Source organism: Solanum pennellii, chromosome 6, assembly GCF_001406875.1.
Source record: "Solanum pennellii chromosome 6, SPENNV200".
Lineage (NCBI taxonomy): Eukaryota > Viridiplantae > Streptophyta > Magnoliopsida > Solanales > Solanaceae > Solanum > Solanum pennellii.
In genome coordinates this window covers 6257054-6269275 of record NC_028642.1, presented here as the reverse complement: position 1 = coordinate 6269275, position 12222 = coordinate 6257054, and the positions used below count along the sequence as shown (strand labels likewise).

General features: G+C 38.9%; 1 pseudogene; it reads right to left on the bottom strand.

Annotated features, from left to right (window-relative positions):
* Nucleotides 1-8354, bottom strand: part of LOC107022007 — a 32427-nt pseudogene extending 24073 nt beyond the window's left edge.
* Between the last annotated feature and the right edge of the window lie 3868 nt (nucleotides 8355-12222).

Below are 12222 nucleotides of genomic sequence, written 5' to 3'. Positions count from 1 at the left end.
GTTATAGTTAGAATTATCAAGTTATGAACCTGTGGGGAACACGTAAACCCTAGTTACTTTGATTAACTGATTAAAACCCAACTTTCAAACTCATTAAGTGTCTCTTTCAATTTAGTTAATTCTTTTTACTTATTAGGAAATACAAACCCCCCTTTTTACATTTTTATGTTTTTACTTTCTAAGGAAGTTATCAACCGAACAATAGTAATAACAAGTTAAAGTTAAGTCTAGACTATTTTCCTCGTGGGAACGATCCCAACCTCACTAGTTGGGTTATTTACTTGACGCGACCGCTTTACTTCTTATTTGAGAAGTAAGTTTGAGCGTATCATAGTCGTGATCAGTTTTCGAGATGACTATATGAGTCTTAGTTTTGTTCCTGTTTAGCGTAAACCTGAATCATTGTTTAATATTTGACCTCATATCGCTTCACTCTTTCGCCTGAAAATTTGTTTGAATGATTTAATGCATCAATATTTGAGTATGTTTGGTGTATTTATACTTTTTATCCTGGATATTTAGTTAATTGCTTTAGCACTGTTGATTATGTTCGGAAGAGTTTTTTTTTATGTGTCACCTTGACCAATGAGTTAGGCATTTGTTTATTATTGATTGTTTCCATTATCTTTCGACATTTTTTTATTTATTGTTATTCCCTTTTTTTTTTAGCCTACTCGTTCCATTTTTGGGAATCTAAGATCCTCAATCCACCTACTTACTATCATTTGTTGCCACTAGTTTGTGTGTGCGTGTGTGTGTGTGTATATATATATATATATATATATATATAGTGTATGTATATATGTATATATTTTTAAATGTTTTCTGCTGAATCGGTGTGGATTCATTATTACAATGTTTACATAATTTACTGTTTTGCTCATTGCTTCTTATAATTTGGTACTTATATATATATATATATATATATATATATATATANATTTCGGAGAGTCATCAAGACTCATATTTCTCCATATCGAGTCTCCCACCCCAAAATTGACGAACAGGTCCTCCAAATTCGAATGATAGGGAGCTAATGGAAGAGTTGAAGTTTCGGGGGTCAAAGACCCCACATTTGTTTTATCTTTGTGTCGTATTTTATCTATTGTAGGCCTTGAGCACTGGTAAATTATATTTATTCTTACTTTGTTAGTCTAGGACATGTACAAAGAAAGTGGGCCGAAAACCCAAAATAAAATTGGTGTCAATATCGGTCAAGGCAAACAGAAACCGAATTTGGACCCAAATCTCTCTCTCTCTCTCTCACTCTCTCCCTCTCTTTATCATTTTATTTGTTTTATTCGCCATTAGTCTAAGGTTGAAAAAATTTGAATCCCCCGCAAGACCCATTATAATTTAACTATTTAAACTAAATCAAACGTTTCTAAATGTTTGAAAAATAATAATTTTTGCTAAATTAAAGGGTTCACTTAGATAGTAGATTAAACAATTTGAATTGATACTTATCTCAAAAACTTATGTCACGACCGGAATCTAGATCCCAGACGAGACCGGCGTCGTTGACCTCTCAGAGATCGCAGACAAGACTACATACGTCATCGCTACTTCATCTAGGTTAATTTTAGCAGAAAATTTAAATTTTTTTGTTACTTACCATTTATATAAAACATTCTACTTAAACTCATGAACGTTCACCATCAACCATATAACATTAAGAACATCAAATGAATTTAATAGTTCAATATTGCATTAAGTGTATAGTTGCCAAAATGGCACCAATACAATGTCTGAAATAAACGGGAAGGAAACGCTAGTGGAACATACTCCACTAGATCAATCCTATAACTAATCTAGATAATATAAGTAAACATCCTCGAAAGCATTGGGCCTACCAACTCCGGATGAAAGATCCACGTCCGGATAGCTGCAATGTCATATAGTAAGCTCTAACGTCCACTTGTGCTTGCACCTAAAAGTAGATATTGTATGGGATTAGTACACTCTTGTACTAAGTATGGGCATATGCAAGCACACGCCAAGGACATGCATGAGTAAGAATATATCTTTCCTAACAACATGATTTATGGAAAGTCAAGTCAGTGGACTTGCAAGATTTGGATTAGGAAAGTTAGTGGACTTGCCAAATTTGGATTAGGAAAGTCAGTGGACTTGCCAAATATGGATTTAAGAAAGTCATGCCATGAGAGTAACATGCATCATCATACGTATCATATTGCACACAACACATAACATATTACATATAGCACATAACATATTGCATATACAACTTAACATATTTCATATCATTCGATCATATGCCATGAGACCTTGGAATCATGGACTTGGCATTAAGACTTCCCAAAATGAGGGCTCAGCATATGGGTCCTCAACTAGGGAGCCTTCTTTAGAAAAAACAGAGTCTGCTTCATTCATTCATACGTACTTCCTTCATTCATTCATATACAAGTGCAACCACTAGTCATACCTAGGATGTAGTTTTAAGACTCTCATCGGGTTTGCTGTGAAATGATCAAGAATAACCTAGTGTGATTACTTGAGTCTAGCTAACTTCTTTATTATCCTATCCTAACACCTTTGGTATCGTTCATTTCATTATATGCATCATTTGAGGCTGGCCTAATCCTATCTTTGGGAACTTTAACCTTAAACGACATAGATCATGTGAGCATCATGAAATCCATTGTGTCATCCCCACATCGAAAAGAGGTGGAATCACCGGCCAAGGTTAACCAAAACATGCTAGCGTATATAGGGAATTGAACCCTGCTAGATCACCATATTGGCAGTATAGGTTCAAAGACTAGGAGATATAATGATACTCATAACCGGCAAGCCAGACAGTCTCATCTCATGAGAGTTATGTGAACCTCCGCCCTTCCCGAAAGAAGGCATCACCGCTCATAGCTAGCCTATCGGTTCTCAGTATAAAGTTCCATTACATTCAACTCATACGTCATGGAAGTTGGCTTCTAGTATGAGGACATAATATCTCAATAGATGATTTCTCATCTAATCGTTAGTATTAAGTATACATTAATCTCAATACTTTCATTAGAGTTTTCATAGAGACTGGTCTCTTCATTAACTTTACACTCTCATAGGTGAGTACGTTTTCGTAACATTTACTTAGGCTCATTTGAGATTGCTCTCATCTTTCACATTAGCTTCTTATCATGTTATCACCACATTCATTGACTTTTTCACATTTGCATTTCATAATTACTCACCCTGTTTTTGTGAATGCGCATTTCATCATATGCCAATGCACTTGGCCATTTAGTGTGTTTCGTACTCTTACTTAACCCTTCTAGGGTTACATCCATTCATTACATATATCTTAGCTTCACTTACTTTTAAATGTATGCTGGACTTATGGTTCTATACATACAAGCCATGAGGCTTCACTCATAGTTCGTTTAAGTGATTCGTATCCTCCTAAGATTTTGTGATACAAGACTTATGCATCTTGTATGTATGCCAAGATCATCGATTTCGGTCTATGTAGGCAGCATTATTTTGAACATTTATCCACGTATGACTTATGTATCAATACGAAAATTGGGCAAGGGAACCCGATTTCCAATCCTTTGGACAACACTTACATTTTTATTTATTTTAGTTTAATCCACTCGGCTTAGGGACCCAAGATCGAGCCCCAACGCCTTCTCTTAGTTTTCCCTAATTTTTTTTGTTTTTCGTTCATTTGGGACCAAGAGGATGTAGGATCGAACCCCCACTACCTCATTTTATTTTATTCTCTTTTTCCTTAAACCTTTTTACTTTGACCGAGAGGGTGTGGGATAGAATCCCCACAACCCCACTTTAATTTTCTCCTTAATTCCTTTTATTCTGCCCAGGGGTCATGGGTTCGATTCACATACGCCTCAACCTTTATTTTTCTTTAAATTTTTTCCTTAAATCTGACCGAGAGGTTGTGGGTTCGAATCCCACTCCTCTCATCTCTTTAATTTTGTTTTAGTTTTAGGGGAATCGGCTAAGAGCACTCGGGTTCGAATCTCGTGTGCCTCACTCCTTTTCATTTTAATTAATTATAGCTTTCTTATAGTGAGGTCTTGGGTTCAATCCCTACTTACCTCAAATGTTTTAACATTATTTTCCAACTCTCCTAAACTTCAAACATTAGCCGAACTAAGATAACATAATGCTGGAAATTTGGTCATGATTGCCATCTCCTTTTCATCAACATTTACACGTTAGTTCTTAGGATAATTCATGGATCATTTAGTACATCTTTAGGTGCATTTTCATGGATTAATTTACCTAATAGTTTTCACTCAAATCAGCCGCATTACACTTCATAAGAAAATCACGATTTACACGTTCTTGCACATAAAATACAGGGATTTAAACATGCCATTTCATGCTCTAATCCGTGACAAATAGTCACAACAATGCACCCACACAACCGTATCACACATTTCTGAAAAAAATCTTTCATTACTCACATAATTTCGAACATACACACATACACATAATCATCACGAAAAATGTTACATCCCTAAATTCTACCATCAAACATATCCAACCTACGAGATAATGGGAACTAGTGATAGGGACATGCAACGGGGAACAACCTTAGTTTTCGGATTAGAATTGACTGAATCTTAAGGGTATCTTGGGAAAGGGCCAAAGGGTAAGAAAACCCGTACCTTATTTGACGTTTATTCAACGCACAACCTGCTGTCCAACACCCTTTCCAAATCACGTTCAAGTCAGAAATTTCAACACCAAACTCAATGGAAAAATATCCCTTTTTGCCTACGTTTTTGCTTATGTTTTGATTATATTTTTCGCGTGAGTTCTTTAAGTGTGAAGAATTTTTTTAATTTCTTTCTGCTCTTGTACGTTTGTTAGGCATAGAGAACATAAAAAGAGAAACGTGAGAGAGATGAGCGTGAGAGAGTAGTTTAGGATTAGGAGTTTTAGTTTGGGAATTAGTCAAATTAGGACTCCTTATTAACTTAATAAAAATCTTATTTAATTAGATTAGTGAAATGACCATAAAGCACTTAGAAATTATATTATTAATCTCAATTTTAATACATTTATTTGATGCTTCTGTTGATGTTCGAACTTGGGTGGAGTGACCATTGTGAAACGGGTCCTTTTGGGTCGACCCGACCCGACCCGACCCATCCAGTTAATTAAATTAATTAATTTCTTAGGGTAATTACGATATTACCCTTGGCCTACAAAATATCATTTTACCCCTAGACCCTCCAAGCTTTAGATTTTGCCTTTTTAAGTTTGGTAAAGACTCATCCGAGTAAATCTTCGTATTCGAGAGCCATACATGGCTGGACCCAACCTTTTCTAGCTCAACTAACTCCCCAAGTTAGTTAGCTTTGCTGTAGAAAGGGTTCAGAGGTCTGGTTCATGCGCATCAATCCGTGTGAACTCGGTCTAATCGTAGGTATTCTAGACATATTAAACATTATTTAGCATAGTCATTTTAAGGGTTGTTACATTATCCCCTCCTTAGGAACATTCGTCCCTGAATGACACTACTAACTATCTAGCGTAATGCAAGTCAGATCATAACGTAATTACTATTCACAAACAAGAAATAACAACAAAGAATGGAGAGATAAGGAAACCTAGACGTAAGAGTAGGAAGTCTAACCTCAAGGCCTGAAAAGATGAGGGTAGCGGGATATCATATTAGCCTCGGCCTCCCACATAGCACTCTCAACAAGATGATTCCTCCACAATACCGTTACTGTGGAAACATCCTTGTTCCTTAGTCGCTTGATCTGTCTATATAAAATCTCAACAAGTACTTCCTCATAGGAAAAATCTTCCTCAACCCCCAAACCTTCAACAAGTAGAATCGATGTTGGATCACCTAGGCACTTCTTTAACATAGAGACATGAAAGACTGGATGAACAGAAGCTAGCTCTGTATGCAATGCCAAGTCATGGCCACCTCACCCACACGCTGTAGGATCTGATATGGCCCAACATACGTTGGACTCAACTTCCCTTTCCTGCCAAATCTCATCACCCCTTTCATAGGTGATATCTTCAAATAGACCTAGTCACCAACATCAAACTCTAAGGGTCGTTTTCTGTTGTTTGCATAAGACTTCTGCCGAATGTAAGCAGTAGCCAACCTGTCCCTAATAATTCTGACCTTCTCTAAGGCCTCATGAATAATCTCTGGACCCAAAATGGATAACTCTCCAACCTCGAACCACCCAACTGGAGACCTACATCTCCTACCATATAGTGCCTCGAACAGTGCCATCCCAATGCTGGAGTAATAGCTGTTATTATACGAGAACTCTATCAAAGGTAGATGGTCGTCCCAACTACCTATGAAGTCAATCACACACGCTCTCAACATGTCCTCCAATGTATGAAGTGTGCATTCTGCCTGCCCATTAGTCTGAGGATGAAAGGCAGTACTTAGCTTTACCTGCGTGTCTAAGTTCTTCTGGATGGATCTCTAGAAATGTGAAGTGAATTGAGCTCCTTTATTTGAAATGATAGACAAAGGAATCCCATGTCATCTCATCAATGTAGAGTCTCGCATAATCCTCGGACTGTAAGTAGACTTCATAGGGATAAAGTGGGAAGACTTAGTCATCCTGTCCACAATAACCCATATAGAGTCATGCTGTCTCCTAGTCTTTAGAAGACCAACAACGAAGTCCATATTAATGGCCTCCCACTTCCATGTTGGAACCTCGATCATCTAAGTAAGACCACCAGGCTTAAGATGTTCTGCCTTAAACTGTTGATAACTAGGACACTTGGCCACATATTCAGCAATGTCCTTCTTCATGCCATCCCACCAATAGATCTGTATAAGATTATGATACATCTTGGTGGAACCTGGATGTATGGAATATCTTTAACCATGGGCCTCTACAACAATCTTGGTCCGCAAATAATCACATCTGGTATACACAGGTACCTAAGTATGTCGTCACCTCCCATAGCAAAAGACTCATTCATCTTAACCAACACTGAGTCCTTCAGCTCCATCAACACAGTAATCAAAATGCTGACCCTTCTTGACTTCAACTACTAAGGATGATTCAGAACTAGGATGAACTGAAACACCCCCACTAGTAGAGTCAACTAACCGCACACCCAGTCTGGCCAGTCTGTGTATATCTTTCACCAACTCCTTCTTCTCATCCTCAACGTGGGTTGTACTTCCCATGCTCATCCTACTCAAAGCATTAGATACAACATTAGCCTTACTTTGATGGTAGTGGGCATTCATGTCATAGTCCTTCAACAGCTCCAACCACCTCTGCTGACGTAGATTCAACACCCTCTATGTGAACACGTAATGGAGACTTTTGTGGTCTATGAACACATCTACATGCATTCCATATAAGTAGTGCCTCCACAATTTCAGTGCAAACACAACAACTGCCAACTCCAGGTGATGAGTGAGATAATTCTTTTCACTTTTCATAAAAACACAACCCAAGCCAACCCTAGATGCATCACAATAAACACTGTAATTCTCACCACACTTAGGCAAAGTAAGCACCGGGGCTGAAGTGAGTCTGTCTTGATCTCTTGGAAACTCTTCTCACAAGTCTCCGCCTATTCAAACTTGACAACAATGGAAGAAAAACCCTCCACAAACCTGCGATAATAACCATCCAATCCCAAGAAGCTACGAATATATGTGAGAGTAAGAGGTTTTGGCCAGTTCTTAACAACCTCAGTCTTCCTGGGATCTACCTCGACACCTTTGTCGGTCACAACATGGCCCAGGAAGGTCACTGATCTAAGACCAAATTCACACTTGCTGAATTTGGCATACAACTGATGTTGTCTAAGTACCTGCAAGGTTAGTTTCAAATGTTGTTCATGCTCTTCCTTGGTCTTAGAGTAGATGTGAATGTCATCAATTAATACTATGACGAAAGAGTCAAGGTATTCACAAAAGACTCTGTTCATGAGATCCATAAATGCAGCAGGTGCATTCATGAGACGAAATGACATAACTAGGAACTAATAGTGACCATAACGGGTACAAAAGTCTATCTTTGGGATATCTCCATCCCTAACAACTATGAAGTCAGTCGATGCCAAGAATAACATCAAAATCATGCATTGGTAACTCAACCAAGTCTGCACACATAGTCTTACCAAATACAACTATTGGGAAATCCTTGTATACTCTATCAATTCTTACATTTTCTCCTAACGGTACTAACTACTATAGGATGATGTAGAACTTCAGGCCATACCTCAAAAGTGAGAGCATGTAAAGGAGTTACAAAGTAAAGCGTAGACCCTAGATCAAGTAAAGCATACACAGAAGTTGAGAATACTTGCAGCATACCTGTGACCACATCGGTAGACCTCTCCTGCTCCTCCATGCCCTTAAGGACGTAGAACCTGTTCCTCTAAGGAGGCTCGGATGCTGCTGCACCCTGTGGATTAGGCCTAGGCTGAGCATTACCTCCATCCTGACCCCTGATCTGTGGGCAGTCCTTAACCATGTGCCCGCTCTTACCGCAATCGAAGCAGGCACTAGTGCCCTGTAAGCACTCTCCACTGTGTGCACGGCCACACTTAGACCAATCCTTTCTAGGACGCTGCATCTCACCTCCATTGCCCTTCTTGGGATCGGGTCTACCTCCTCTAGGTGTTGTACTATTCTGAAAGTTAGAGTTCCCTGAACTCTGTTGTCCCTTTTTAAATTTGGGCTGCTCACGGACGCCAAAGTTTCATGTTTCCCCCATTTCTAGGACCTGCCTGATTATGAGGCTTAGGCCTCCTAGCATCACGGACGCCCTTTTTCTTACGCCTGTCCTCTACCTGCTGAACATGCACCATCAACTTGGAGAAATCGTTTTTATTGTGAAGCATCGCAGATCGACACTCCTCCTTCAGATCTCCGGTGATTCCTTTGAGGAACCTACTCATCTCATCCCTGATGTTAGATACAAGTGAAGTAGCATACCTGGATAGTTTAACAAACTTCTGGGAATACTCCCTGACTATCATTGATCCCTGCTTAAGGTTGATAAACTCCCCAACCTCGGCCTCCCTCATCACCACGGGGAAGAATATCTCAAGAAAGGCTATCTTAAAAAGCTCCCAAGTGACTGGAACTCCGCCCAACGCTCGGCTATCCTACCACATCTTACACCAAGTCTATCAAACATCCTTAAGCTGATAGGAAGCCAACTCAGCTTTCTCGGTATCATGGCCCCTATGGCCACCGAAATCTTATGTACCTCGTCAACAAACTCCTGGAGATCTTCTGAAGTCTTGGACCCTGTGAAAATAGGAGGATTCAGCCTCGTGAAGTCTTGTACCCTATCAACCATACTACGAACTGGTGGGTTCTGCCTTTTAACATTCTGTCGGTTGACCTGGTCAGTCATGGCCTGGGACTTCATTGTGATGGCGTGTTCCATCTGCGCCAGAGATGTCCGCACCTCCGCATCAGTCAACCTAGCAAGGTTAACCGGCATAGCCACTCCTTCAACTGGAGCCTGGGGTGGAACCAGATTGTCCCCAGAAGCTGCTCCTCCTCTCCTCTGATCAATGTTTCTCCTAGTATTCATTCTATGAAAACAACAAGGATTGTTATTAGACACGCTCATAGCATCAAGAAATCAGACAATAGGAAAAGGCAAGATAAGATTAGAAGAAGGGAAATTTCCCTACGCATCATGCAGTCTCTAATTCAGGATAGTGTTGCACTTCACTACCATGACTTAGAAACTACTAACTGTGGTTGATATGAACTTATTATCCTCGGAATTAAACCTAGTGCTCTGATACCAACATTGTCACGACCGAAATCTAGATCCCAGACGAGATCGCCGTCGTTGACCTCTTAGAGGTCTTAGACAAGCCTACATACATCATCGTTACTTCATCTAGGTTAATTTTAATGGAAAATTTGATTTTTTTGTTACTTACCATTCATATAAAACATTCTACTTAAACTCGTGAACGTTCACCATCAACCATCTAACATTAAGATCATCAAATGAATTAAATAGTTCAATATTGCATTAAGTGTATAGTTGCCAAAATGGCACCAATGCAATGTATGAAATAAAACGGGAAAGAAACGCTGGTGGAACATACTCCACTAGCTCAATCTATAACTAAGCTAGATAATAACAGTAGACATCCTCGAAAGCATGAGGGTCTACCAACTCTGGTTGAAAGCTCATGGTTCGGATAGCTGCAACGTCGTACTCTAAGCTCTAACGTCCACGTGTGCCTGCATCTAAAAGTAGATATTGTATGGGATTAGTACACACTTTTACTAAGTATGGGTAAATGCAAGCACACACCAAGGAGATGCATGTAAGAAAAGATCTAATCTAACAACATGATTTATGGAAAGTCAAGTCAGTGGACTTGCCAGATTTGGATTAGGAAAGTCAGTGGAATTGCCAAATTTGGATTTAGGGAAGTCATGCCATGAGAGTAACATGCATCATCATACTTATCATATGGCACACAACACATAACATGTTACATATAGCACACAACATATTGCATATAGCACTCAACAGATTTCATATCATTCGATCAAATGCCATGAGACCTTGGAATCATGGACTTGACATTAAGACTTCCAAAAATGAGGGCTCAACATATGGGACCTCAACTAGGGAGCCTTCTTTAGAAAAAACAGAGTCTGCTTCATTCATTTATACGTACTTCCTTGCATTCATTCATATACGCAACCACTAGTCATACCTAGGATGTAGTTTTAAGACTCTCATCGGGTTTGCTGTGAAATGATCAAGAATAACCTAGTGTGATTAATTGAGTCTAGCTAACTTCTTGATTATCCTATCCTAACACCTTTGGTATCGTTCATTTCGTTATATGCATCATTTGAGGCTGGCCTCATCCTATCTTTGGGAACTTTAACCTTAAACGGCATAGATCATGTGAGCATCATGAAATCCAGTGTGTCATCCCCACACCGAAAAGAGGTGGAATCACTGGCCAAGGTTAACCAAAACATGCTAGCGTATATAGGGAATTGAACACTGCTAGATCCCCATATTGGCAGTATAGGTTCAAAGACTAGGAGATATAATGAGACTCAGACCCGGCAAGCCAGACAGTCTCATCTCATGAGAGTTATGTGAACCTCCGCCCTTCCCGAAAGAAGGCATCACTGCTCATAGCTAGCCTATCGATTCTCAGTATAAAGTTCCATTACATTCAACTCATACGTCATGGAAGTTGGCTTCTAGTATGAGGACATCATATCTCAATAGATGATTTCTCATCTAATCGTTAGTATTAAGTATACATTAATCTCAATACTTTCGTTAGAGTTTTCATAAAGACTGGTCTCTTCATTAACTTTACACTCTCATAGGTGAGTACGTTTTGGTAACATTTACTTAGGATCATTTGAGATTGCTCTCATCTTTCACATTAGTTTCTTATCACGTTGTCATCACATTCATTAACTTTAGCACATTTGCTTTTCTTAATTACTCACCCCTTTTTTGTGAATGTTCATTTCGTCATATGACAATGCACTTGGCCATTTAGTGTGTTTAATACTCTTACTTAACTCTTCTAGGGTTACCTCCTTTCATTACATATATCTTAGGTTCACTTACTTTTAAATGTATGCTGGACTTATGGTTCTATACATACAAGCCATGAGGCTTCACTCATAGTTCGTTTAAGGTGATTCGTATCTTCCTAAGATTTTGTGATACAAAACTTATGCATCTTGTATATATGCCAAGATCATCGATTTTTATCTATGTCGGAAACATTATTTTAAAAAATTATCCAAATATGACTTGTGTATCAATACGAAAATTCGGAAAGGGAACCCGATTTCGAATCCCTTGGACAATACTAACATTTTTATTTATTTTAGTTTAATCCACATGGCTTAGGGACCCAAGATCGAGCCCCAACGCCTTCTCTTAGTTTTCCCTAATTTTTTTTGTTTTTCGTTCGTTTGGGACCAAGAGGATGTAGGATCGAACCCCCAATACCTCATTTTATTTTATTCTCTTTTTCCTTAAAACTTTTTCGTTTGACCGAGAGGGTGTGGGATAGAATCCCCACAACCCCACTTTAATTTTCTCCTTAGTTCCTTTTATTCTGCCCAGGGGTCATGGGTTCGATTCCCATACGCCTCAACCTTTATTTTTCTTTAAATTTTTTCCTTAAATCTGACCGAGAGGTTGTGGGTTCGAACCCCACTCCTCTCATCTCTTTAATTTTGTGTTA